We start from the raw sequence: 12,465 nt of genomic DNA on the forward strand, positions 1-12,465 counted from the left end.
AAAGCAATTAAAAATATGTTTATACATGCTTGCTACATATAAATCTGCATGAACTTTAAATAGAGAGTGATATGAACATATAAGTAGAATATATATATATATGTTACGTATTTATTAGTTTAACCCTGGTAAGAGTAGCTTTATGGAAAATCCTTTTTGTTTTTTACTGTCTGTTCTCTGAGTTCATGTTCCTAAATCTCCTACTGTCAGCCCTGAATCTCAGAGAAGTGACTAGGATTTTTAAGGTGGCTTATATTTACCAGACAAAGATTCAGATGGGCTTGCAAACATCGCGTGCTTTATTGACCACCACAACTGACTCTTCATGAAAACTGCGAAGTGGAAAGAAAAACCGCGCACCACGGTGCAGCGTCTGCGCCCAGTCCCTGTCCTCCACTCGCTCTCCCAGACTGGCCCTGTGCTGGGGGTTGAAAATGAACCCAGGCTGTGTGGACGTGGGTGCTCTCAGTGAGGTCACTGTCCATTTATGCACGGAAAAGATCACTTATAGAGACTATAAGTGATTCGAAGTAGAATTTTTAACTAGTTATCGAGTAAGTAGTAAAGCGCCCCAGAAAGTATATATGATCTTTCTGGCGAGAGTCAAAAATAACTCCTCCCACACTTTCTCTTACAGAGATTTGACATTTTCCACTTTTCCTCTTCTGACATGATGAATTTAAATTTTCATAGCCCTCACTAACAGGAAGGAACTAATATTTCTTCCTTCTGGGAAGACACTAGCTGTGGTTATGACGTTGGGATATTGAAGAGAAAAATTACGAGATTACAGATACTTTGTACTCCTAACCTCTAGCTCATTAATGATCTCGTGTCCGGAGAAGCTGGTGCTCTGAACAGTCCTGTGAATGTATTCAAAACCTGAATAGCTGCCTCGCAGGGGACCTCCTTCCGTCAGTCCCTCCTCCCCTTGACAAAGGCGCGGAGCTTCCCACCCCGCTCAGGACGGCTGGCCTAGCGTGTGTTTCCCTACAAAGCGCAGCGAGCGGGCGTGTTAGCGCCGGGTGCTGTTTGCTGGGTGAACAGAGGGAGACGGGAGGAGGCGCGGGGTGAGGTGTGCCGGGCGCGTCCCCGCTGCTCCTGGTTCAGTGGACGTCACGGCCACCGTGCACACGCAGGTGAGGAAACAGCTTAGAGTGTGTTTAACTTGGGGATCGCCAGTGCTGCTGGTACCGTGACGCCGGGCCGAGGTCAGCCCAGAAATGCTCTGGTGCTTTGCCTTTCCCCTTCCCCAAGAGCCGGTGCGGTATTTACTCACCTTCTTTTCGCCTCTCACAGATGAAAACTTCAGGTCACCGGAGAATCTGCCTAACATCGCTCGGCTCACCTGACAGTGGAGCCCCACTGTGCAGCAGAGCGTTCAGCGCCTCGGGTCTCCGGGAAACGGCCTCCTCCCTCCATGGCCCGCGGGTTGGATTTAAACCCTACTCAGTAAGTGTGACGGCGACACTGCCGCGAGTGTTGTGGCCACCCTCGGGAGGCACCCCACGGGAAATAAGACACACAGATGACTTTCTCTCGGCAGCGTTTCAGTCTCAGGAAAGCAAATGCATCTTTGTAAAAATAGAGAAGAAATAATATTCTTTGGTCGATACATACAGGAAATGAAAATCCCATTTCTTTACACATTGCAGGAGTTGATGCTACATGAAGTTTTCAGAAGGGAGCATGCTTTCTTTTCTCCCGGAAAGTAGATCCCAGACAAAGGAAAAGAAATAGCAAGAACTAACAGCAAGTTTTGGCAGCAGGTCAGCAAGTCCAGAGCAGCCTGCCCTTTGCCGCCGCAGTGCCCTCTGCCTGTGGGTGAGCTCCCCGAAGACGGTCCTGCAGCCTCGCCCGGTGGGCTGGTGGGTGTGGACAGGTTAAATATGCACACCACACGGGCGCAGTGACAGCCCTGGTTTGACTACGCTCATATGGGGTTGAATCTAAGCTTTCTGTTAATAAAGCCTCTCTGGGACTTTGAAAAAGAATGCAATTAGGAAGGCCAAAGAAGCAAGTAGATACTTTCCCCACAGTTCTAGTTTTCCTGTGTCTTTTAAAATCTTTCCTATGATTTTAAAACTCAAAATCTTAACCAATATTAATCCTAACATCGAAACTTCCCATTATAAATATCTGATCAGTGGCATATACAAGAGCAACTGCCTAGCTTCGGCATTCTCTGCTCTATGAACTAATTTCTGGAGATATATGTACACCCTTCTTTCATCTTCAAGTACATTTTGTGAGATATTGCTGTCTTCCGCAGTTATAGAAGTCAATCAGCGGAGCAGACTTCAATCGATGTGCGAAACAGCGTCACTCATCAGTACTATTGTAAGAGTAAAATTGAGGTCTGTGGGCTTGGTAATATAATACTAGGGGATGCCTAGTTGCTGAAGGGAGGGGACAGAAGGGGATCAAAGAGTAATGTGCCAAGCACAATGAATGATAGTTTACCAGTGGCGGGGGCAGGAATTGATCTTATCTCTGTCCTGGCTGAGACCACAGGCTCTGGACCGGTCAGTATTCATGACCACACAACATAGCAGGGGCGTGAAGGTGGATGCAGGGGGTAGCAGAACGAATGCACTTATGAGCCCGGCTGTACAAGAGGAGTAACTCTGTATAACTGTGAAGGACGGGTCACAGGTTACAAGGTACCCGTGCTATCTCTCAGGTTGTGGCTGACAAGCCAGTCCCGTCTTCTTTAGCTATGGCTCGATCTTGGGGAACGGCTTCAAGAGCCCCAAGTCCTCAATTGCAGGGTTTCCTTGCTTGTAGAGACGTCACAGCCTCTTCAGTCACTGAGACCTCGTTACACCTGTTGGCACAGGGAAGTCTGTCTCCATAAGCCAGCCGAGAGGTCAGTTAGCAAGTCACACTTAGGCCTTGGAGTGACTTATAGTTTCACTCAACAGGCAAAGTATAAGCCAGATCAGTGATATCTGCCTGCTCCGTGCAGTTTCAGCTGCAGAGTGCGTCCTCACATTTCCGTTTCTTCTACCCTCTTTACTTACGTGTCCCCTGTCCTGTCATTCACCTGCTGTCTATGTTGCTTTAGGATTAAATTTAATTTTAATGCATGTTATGGTTTGTAGCTAAAATGGCCCCAAAGTTTCACGCGTTTGGAAGGCGCACTGTCTCCTCATAGCGGCTGAGGACAAGAACAGCAGGGACAGCTCAGAAGCCGCCAAGGCACAGGCACCGGGAAGCACTGGCTGCCCTCTGAATGCATTTCCCCTGCCGGCTGCACTGACAGGAGCCAGGAGACGCTAGCTGGCCCTGTACTCGTGCAGCAGCCCAGCCCAGGCAGAGCTCTGGGCAGGCCCTTGGGCTCCTGCCACACTGCTGGAGGCCCACACAGAGGGGTGGGAGGAAGCTGTCCCTCTGCTGTGTGCTGGACACTGCAAACAGGGTCTCCTGGCCGCCCCACCGGGCAGGCCGCCTCTCCACGCCATATTCTAGGTAGGAGGAGCTTCCCACCAATCCCCATGGAGTCGTTTCTGGTTTTCTCTTTGTTGTCCTCTCATCTGTTTGCTCCATTTGTCCTCTGTAAAATTATCCAGTATTGGTGTTCTTTATTTTGTATTTATTTCTTCTCAAGATTTTCCTTACATTTGATTTGCATGATTGTTCTACTTTCCTGTCTCCCTGCTTCAGCTGCATTTTTTACCTTTCCTCTGCTCTTCTTGCTCATTTCCTTCACTTTTATCATCTTTCTTCTCACTTTTTTCTTCCTCATTTTACATCGCTTCTACAATTCCTTTTCCTTTTTCCTCCAGAAGGGTATAGAAGGGCCTGGCCTCATTATAACGCAGGCTACATAAGTGACAGAAGAGGACAATCTGAAAGCATTTCCTCTAAAATAAGGAATAAAGCTCCACTTTCACCACTAGTATTCAACATAGCACTTGAAATTTTGGCCAGAACAATTAGGCAAGAGAAAGAAAAAAATTGGAAATTTTAAAAGTTAAATTATTCCTTTTTTATGGTCTTTTCCTTAGAATAGCCTAAAAATTCCACCCAAAGACTTGTAATCTATTGAACAAACCCAGCAAAGTGGCAAGATTCAAAATCAACATACACATATCCATAGCTTCTCTAAACACCAATAATGAGCCTGCTGAGAAATAAAGTTTTAAACCTCCATTCACAATAGTTTAGAAAATTAAAGCCTCTAGGAATAAGAGTATCCAAGGAGGTAAAAGACCTTCACAGTGAAAGGTCTTCAGTGTCTACAGAACACTGAAGAAAGAAACTGGAGAAGACATCAGATGATGGAAAGACTACACACTCACGGACAGGCAGAATGCTGAAATAACCACATCCTGAAAGTGATCTACAGATTTGATGTCATCCAATCAAAGTACAAATGGCAGTTTTGACAGAGCTAGAAGAAACAATCCTAAAATACATGTGGAAACAAAAAGTCCCAGAAGGGCTAAAACAAGCCTGTGAGAAACAAGAGCAATGCTAAAGTCACCTTAATATCCAAATTCAAATTACATTTCAAACTCGTAGTAACAAAAACAACACGGCACTGGCATAAAGATAAACAGTTAGATAATGGGATAGGACAAAGAGCCCAGAAAGAACTCCACGCGTTTACATTACCCAGTTCTTGCAAAGGGGCCAAAAATATATATTGGAAAGCAGAGAGCCTCTTTAACAAATGCTGCTGGGGGAAAGTGGATCAGAACACAGGCAGTTAAACCTGGGTCCCGGTCTCTCACCCTCTACACAAATCAACTTACAATGGTTAAAAGAATAGGAATAAGACCCGAAACATTGAAAATGCTAGAAAGCAATATAGAGAAACACTTGAGGTCAGGCATACACAAAGACTTACGGAATAAGACTTTAACCAAACAGAAAATAATGGAAGAATTAATAAATGGCACTGCACCAGATTAAAACTCTTTTGCTAAGCAAAGGAAACAACAGAGTGAAGAGACAACATACAGAATGGGAGAAATCTTTGCCAGAAACTCTTCTGACAGGAATTAATATGCAGGACATATAAATAAATAAAAAACATTGACAACTAAAAATAAATAGCCTCATCAGATATGTCTCAAAAAAAGTACAAATAGGCAATTATATGAAAAAATGTTCCAGTTCTTTAGCCATCGGGAAAATACAGAATCATATAGTTTGCAAACAAGTATTATTTGATTTATTTCCTACTTTTATTCCCTCCCCCTTGTCCCTTTTATTTCTTTCTCCTACTTAAGTACTCTAGTGAAAATGTCAAGAACTATATTGAACAAGAATGGTAAGAGTGGATATTTTTGCAATGTTCCTGGTTTCAGAGAACACATTTTTAGTTTTTCCCCCAATTCAGAGTAATATAGATTGTGGATTTATCATATATGATTTTATTATATTAGGGAGGGATGTTTCAATAGCTAGTTTTTTTCAGGGTTTTTATCATGAAGGGATGCTAAATTTTGTCAAAAAATTTTCTGTGACTATTAAATGATTGATCGTATAATTTCCATCTTGTTAAATGCTTAGGTAGTGTATTATACTTATTGATTTGCCAATGTTAAAACATCTTTGCATCCATGGAATGAAGCCAATTCGATCACTTTGCGCTCTTTAATTCAGTTTGAAAAATATCTTACCAAGGAGTTTTGCATCTATGTTAAAGGTATTACTCTATAGTTTCCTTTTCTTTTTTTTTGGTACCGGGGATTGAACTTGGGTCTTTGTGCTTGCAAGGCAGGCCACCAAACCGCTCAGCTAAATCCCCGGCCTATAGTTTTCTTTTTGCTGTTGTAGTTGTGTCCAGTTTGGTATCAGGATGATGTTGGTCTTTTACTATGAATTTGGAAGTATTCTTTCCATTTTATATTTCACAGAATCATTTAGGGAAACATTGGGTGTTTGTTCTTTAAAAGTCTGGCAAAATTCAACAGTAAACTTATCTAGTCCCAGACTTTTCTTTATTAGAAGAGTTATTATTGTTTCAATCTCATTGTTTATTAATGGTCTGCTTAGGTTTTTTTTTTTTATATCCTCTCAATTTAGGTTTGGTAGATTGTATGTGTGTAGAGATTTATCCAGGTCTTCAGGAGTACCCAGTTTATCAGAACGTAGATTTTTGGAGCAGTCCCTCATAATCCTGTGGGTTTCAGTGGTACCTGCTCAACATTCTCTGTTTCATGTCTTGTGTAGATGTGGTCTTCTTTCTCTTTGTTTTGGTTAGTTTGGCTAAAGATTTGTCATTCTTGTTTATCTTTCAACAAACCTATTCTTTATTTCATTGATCTTGTGCATTATTCTTTTAGTTTCTATCTCATTAATTTCTATTATGGTCTTCATTATTTCTTTCCTTCTGTTGGATTTGGTTTTGCTTTGTTCTTGCATTATTAAGTCTTGGGATACTTTATTACATTCTTTTGCAGGGGAAGGGGTTTGAGACAGGATTTTGCTATGTAGTCCAGGCTGGCCTTGAGCTCACTATGTAGCCCAAGTTACCCTCCTGGCAATCCTCTTGCCTCAGCTTCCCAAGTGCTGGGATTACAGGTGGGCACCATCACACATGGCCTATGGGAGTTTTCTGATGTAGGCACTCATAGCTATAAACTTTATCAACTTCCTGTTTGGAATTGCAGTTCGTGTATCCCAGTGATTCTGGTCCATTGTATTTCTGAAATTGTCGTTGCTAGGGAATTGTGTTTCTCATAAGCAGCAAAATTCAGGTATTGTTTTTTGTTTTTGTTTTTCATTTTGGTACCAGGTATTGAACTCAGGACCTTGTGTTTTCAAGGCAGGTGGTGGAACCACTGAGCTGAGTTCCTGGCTCTGGGTATTGTTTCTTTTTTTTTGGTACCGGGGATTGAACTCGGGTCCTTGAGCTTGCAAGGCAGGCCACCGAACTGCTGAGCTAAATCCCTGGCCCCCTAGGTATTGTTTCTTAATCCAGTCTGTTAGTCTGTATCTTCTACTGGAGAATTAATACTATTTACCCTCAGAGTTATTGTACAAAAGTAATTTCTTTCTACAATGACTAATTCTTGTCATTTTTTTTGTTTGATTATTTCCTAATTTTCAATAGCTTATCTAGTAAGGTCACTGTTAGTAAAGGGAATAGTTCTGGTTTTCTGCACATTGATTTTAGTGTCCTGCAACTTTTCTAAATTCATATATCAATTCTAACATTTTTTGGTGAAATCTTGAGGGCATTCTTTCTATAGGTCTTATTTTCCTCAAGCAATGACAATGCAGCTTCCTCCTTTCCAGTTTGGAGTTATTGAATGCGTTTTCCTGCTGTGTCACTTTGCTAGAAACTCCAGGCTATTGATTGGAAGTGGTAATTGAGGAACCCTTATCTTATTCCAGAGTCCTTAAAGGAAAATCTTTCACCTCTTCCCCTTCCGGTACCATCTCAGCTGTGAACTCATCATATGTGGCCTTCTGGAAGCATGTCGGATAAGACAGAGCAACTACAAGGGTGAGAGCAGAGACAAACAAGATGTACACACTCACCTGAACGATAGCTGTCTATCTGCTTCACACAGTGTCAAAGGGATATCAGGAAGCCGGGAGAAAAGACATTAAAAAAATACCATAAACTCAGGTCATTTCTACAACTGAGAGAGGAGGTGGGGAGAGGAGAGGAAAGGGAAGGAGTCACTTTTTTGGGTGACTTCTGCAGTAGAATGAGTAAAATACACCCTCAGCTCTGTGCCAACAACAGTCCACACAGGGCCAGGGCCAGGATGAGATGGAGCCCGACAGAGCCGGTTATGTCTGGGCTGACTCTCGAGGCCCTGTCCCGGGCCATAACTGGTATTCATAACGGGCGCCCTTATGCAAATCCTCAGGACACTAGGCAAGAGCCACAGTGTGCAAGAGCTATCCAGGAGAATGGCAGCAACAGTGATTCACGTTTCTTGGCCATCTCAGGCAACCCACTGTTTTCTTACTTTTTTTGTTTTTCGTACCTGGAATCAAACTCAGGCCTTTGTATTTACGGAGCAGGCAGCAGAACCACTGAGCCAAATCCCCAGATCTAAACCCACTGTTTTGAACTGGAGCAGAGAGAGAAAAGCAGAGGCCCAGTCTCTCTGAGAGTCCTTCCCTGACACATGAGACCGCAGAGTCACAAAACAAAAACATTTAACCAAAATCAATTTTGTACCCTTACAGGAAAGGACACAGGCACAGACTGGGCTGTACTGGACAGAAACAGCCATTCAGTCTGTTTAAAATCAGTCCAAAATGTAAAGGTAAACTGTTATTTCCAAAGCTAAATCCTGAATGTCATGGGCTTTAACTTAGTGAGGCTGGCAGTGTAAGAGAGAAAACTCCTTCTTCCAGGGGGCATGCAGACTCAACACAAGTCAGGAGTCAGATTAAATGATGGCTTTCTTACCAGGCTAAATGGAGAAAGGTGCCCTTTCAGGAAGGACTTCCACCTCCAGAACAGTCTTTAGGAGTCTTCTCTGCTCACCAGGACCGCACTCTGCTCTGCACCAGAAAAACTCCCGGCTACTTTTCTGCAGTAGGGATGCAGAGGACCCGACCCTAGCTGGTGTGCCGTGTCTCTGGGGAGCAGCTGGCCCTCCCGAGTGGTCTGTGACAAGCTGGAAGGGTGTGTCTCCCGGGGCCCAGTTCCAGAGGAGCCGCTGTGGTCTTCAGTGAGTTGCAGGAGCTGGCCCTGTGGACGTTTCTAGTTGCCCTCCCTGCAACCCTCCAGAGGAGTCAGTGTGCACTGTTAGCAGGCAAGGACTTTCCCTGATGCTGTGTCTATTGAAAGAGAAACAGCAGCCCATGCCAGACCACGCTACACGGTCCAGTTACTGCGTCTTCTTGCTGAGAGGGTGAAGAGGGAAGCTGGAACCCAGTGGAGTGGTGGGGGATGCGTAGAATAGTTAATCCACTTATATAAAGGGTTCCTTATATTTTAGCAATCATTGACCAGTGTAGGAGATTTAGAACCTAAATGTAATTATAAAAAAGGGAAGTAACATAATCCATACTCTAGAGATGTAAAGATAGCTTGATAGTTTGGCTTTTCTCACCTTTTAGCCATTTTTATGCAGTTCCCATAATGAGTACATTTTATTTATATAATTTCATATATATTTACCTTTGAAAATACATTATGATCACTTCTTATCATTCACAAAACGTAAAACTACTGGGTGTGTGCATTTAAAATTTCTTGTTATTATTGCCAGAGGAACTGTTTTATTATGCCATGTGGGTAAGCAGTCGTCTTTCAACTTTCTCTGCTGAATTCATGAAAGCTTTAGCTGTAACTTTCATCTGAAGATAAGGTTATTGTTGAGAATCTGACAAGTATGGAACGATGTAAATCATATAATATTTCATACTTTTAAGCCCTGAAGGCTGGGATGTAGGATCTGTAACATTTCCTCCAGGACACGATTGTATGTAGCTGACAACATGTATGCATGAAACACGAGCTCTGTGTCTCTAGCAGAGTTTCAGAGCAGCTCCTCCCCGCACTGCTGCGGATGGGCAAACCTCACCCTCCGCGGCCTCTTGTGTCTTAAGCCTTAGGGTGTCTCGCGCATTTTTAGCAGAGGTGGGACGCTTTAGTAACTCCCATATGCCATACCTTCATGATGGTAGAGCTCCAAGTTTGAAATTTCAGGGCAGGAGATCCAGCATAGATGATTCTTAGGACTTTTTGCTCAATGACTTTTCAGAACGAAGCCACTTTTAACAGTTTCATAATCTTTCTAGTTCCAAATATATGATATGTAAAGTTTCTCCATGGCCTAGTGGTTAGGATGCCTGGTTTTCACCCAAGTGACCCGAATTCAACTCTCAGTGTTAGAATGCGGAGACTTTATCCAAATGTCACGTTATGCACCCAAAGCAACGTATGATCCATATAGGCAATGCGTTAGTGCTCATGCTCCAAGGGAAGAAGGTTCACGGGATGGCTGTGCTACTGAACATTCTGATGCTTTATACCGAGAGGTGGCTCACGTGACATGTCGCTGTTCTTAGCACGAAGCGGGTGGTGTGCATGTGTGTGCACAAGGGCAGGTGTGTCCCAAGCACACGTGTGATGTGCATGAGGTCAGTCCCCATTCAGGTCAGGTGAAATAAGAAGAATTTCTTAATGAAAGATGCAGCTTAGGTGCATGATAAATCTTTGCAGCTTACCTCATTGTTTGAAAATGTCTTGCTTGTGAATTTGCTTACTCACTAAAGTATGTTGCCCCCAAATCATGACTTGGTTCTTGAGTATGCACAGAGCACTGAAAATTTTTATTGGTACAAGTTAGAGATGCATAACAATCCCACTTGTCATAGGGAATTGAACCTTCACATGATGTATCTTGCTTCCTCTTCTTTCCCCTTCCCTTCCTTCAACCCCTTGTCCGTCCTTGTGGAAATTGTCAGTTACTGGATGTACATACTCCTAGCCGTGGTAGGATAATATACCCTGCCTTCCTATTTCAGTGCTCATGCCTTAAATAAGTATTTGCTGGTGTGTATTTCTGTAAAAAGCCTTTCATGCTTTTGTGCATTTTGAAGTGGTTGAGTTAGCTGTTTAAAATGACCTCCAAGCACAGTCCCAAAGTTCCACACGTTGTTACCGAAGACAGGGAAATTGTGCCGCAGCATGTGGGGAAAATATCCATGTCAGTGAAGCCCGATTCAGGGTGCTGGGGGTTCAGTAAGTTCAATGCTAGTCAGTATTAATCACCAGTGAATACTAAATGTCGTGCCTTTAAGTAAAAACACACACAAGGTGAAGTTATGCATTGATCAATCAATAAGAAATGTGTGATTGGGGTGCACAGAGACATGACCCCGAGCCGCTCTGATGGGGAAAACTATAAATATCAAAAACCTATAAAGTGTTACAATGTGAAATGGCTTCTGCTGCCTCTAACAGTGTTTATTTGTATAGCTCAGAACTAACAGGCACCAAAGACACTAATTGCTGAATGAGGCATCCATCTGACCCTAAGATAACAGGGTCAGCAAGACCTTGAGCTCCAAAGAGACTGGAGCCACATGATCGTAAGAGTGTCTGGATGAAAGGACCCATTGCTAACATTGGCTCCCCTGACCCTGAACACCCCCTTCCGAAGGGCTAGAGTAGGTAACTAGGCGAATCTTAGAGGTAAACTCCACAACTGCAAAGAATTATTATGTCTGGGTTAAAGTTAACTATCCTGTGACCATGATGTGAACTGTGAGAATGAAGTGGAACCACCCAAATGAAGTCAAAGCTGTGAAACCTTATGATAGGAGGAGCTGTAACCCAATGTGTTGTCAATCCAGGCACTGCTTATGTTCTATCAACCCCCATCGATGGAGTAAACTTTTGTTATTTTACTTCCATTTTGCTGCCTCTCTGTGTACCACTTGCCAATTCCTTCCAGAACAGCCTCGTGGAATTCCTGGATGGTCCAGTCCTTGGAGCCCAGTGTTTACTGAGGGAACATTCTCCCTGCAGGAACTCAACCTCCTCTGAAATACTCACAGTTTTATTTCTAGGACACAAATGATTGGATTTGTTAAATTTTTTATATTACTACACAGCTGTGATACATAATAATTGCATTCGTTCTGCAGAATTGGTACACACAGTCTCCGGCTGTTTTCGATCCCCTACCCATCCCACTTTCCCAGGTCCCCTTTAAGAACAGCCTCGTGGAATTCCTGGATGGTCCAGTCCTTGGAGCCCAGCGTTTACTGAGGAAACATTCTCCCTGCAGGAACTCAACCTCCTCTGAAATACTCAGTTTTATTTCTAGGACACAAATGATTGGATTTGTTAAATTTTTTGTATTACTACACAGCTGTGATACATAATAATTGCATTCGTTCTGCAGAATTGGTACACACAGTCTCCGGCTGTTTTCGATCCCCTACCCATCCCACTTTCCCAGGTCCCCTTTCCCTTTTCAAAAAAATGTCCCTCCCTGTTTCCTACCATCTCTCCCTCCTTTTCTCTTGAAGTTATTTATATTTGGGCTTCTCATACAAGAGAAACCAGGAGACATTAACCTCCTGTGTCTGATTGGTTGCCCTTGATATTATAGTCTCAAGATGCATCCACTGTTCCTCAAATGACTCAAGCTCATCCTTAGTTAGGTAACACTCCCTTGTGGATATATTCCTCATCCATCTGTTGGATTTTTGTCTTTGGATAAGATTTCTTCTTAATTCTCTAACTGAAACAATTATTGCAGGTGTTACCAAATTCATTTCTTCCCTCACCTTTTCTCTTGTAAAATAGACTGTGAGGAGATAAACTAATACCAAACTCCTATCGACTTGGCATGAATTTGGAGTAAGCATCATCATAAGTTATGTGATACACTAACTTTCTCACCCAGCGTTCTGCTTTCACGTCAAGATTTATGTTTGTTTTGATAAACTTTTTAAAATATATATTTTCCATCTCCATTCTTTAAAAAGTATCCAAGTGGTAGCTATTGTATTTGAAATGTG

At 42.9% G+C, this 12,465-nt stretch overlaps 1 protein-coding gene across 1 annotated transcript in view; it reads left to right on the top strand.

Annotated features, from left to right (window-relative positions):
* The first annotated feature begins 1,326 nt into the window (after positions 1–1,326).
* Positions 1,327–12,465, top strand: part of LOC104866190 (olfactory receptor 2T27) — a 14,026-nt gene continuing 2,887 nt past the window's right edge. The window contains exon 1 of the mRNA XM_033766264.1: positions 1,327–1,452. The gene's annotated coding sequence lies outside the window, so the exon portion shown is untranslated. The remainder of the gene's footprint in view (positions 1,453–12,465) is intronic.

The sequence above is a fragment of the Fukomys damarensis genome, unplaced genomic scaffold (assembly GCF_012274545.1).
Source record: "Fukomys damarensis isolate Sample0158 unplaced genomic scaffold, DMR_v1.0_HiC HiC_scaffold_3, whole genome shotgun sequence".
Classification (NCBI taxonomy): Eukaryota; Metazoa; Chordata; class Mammalia; order Rodentia; family Bathyergidae; genus Fukomys; species Fukomys damarensis.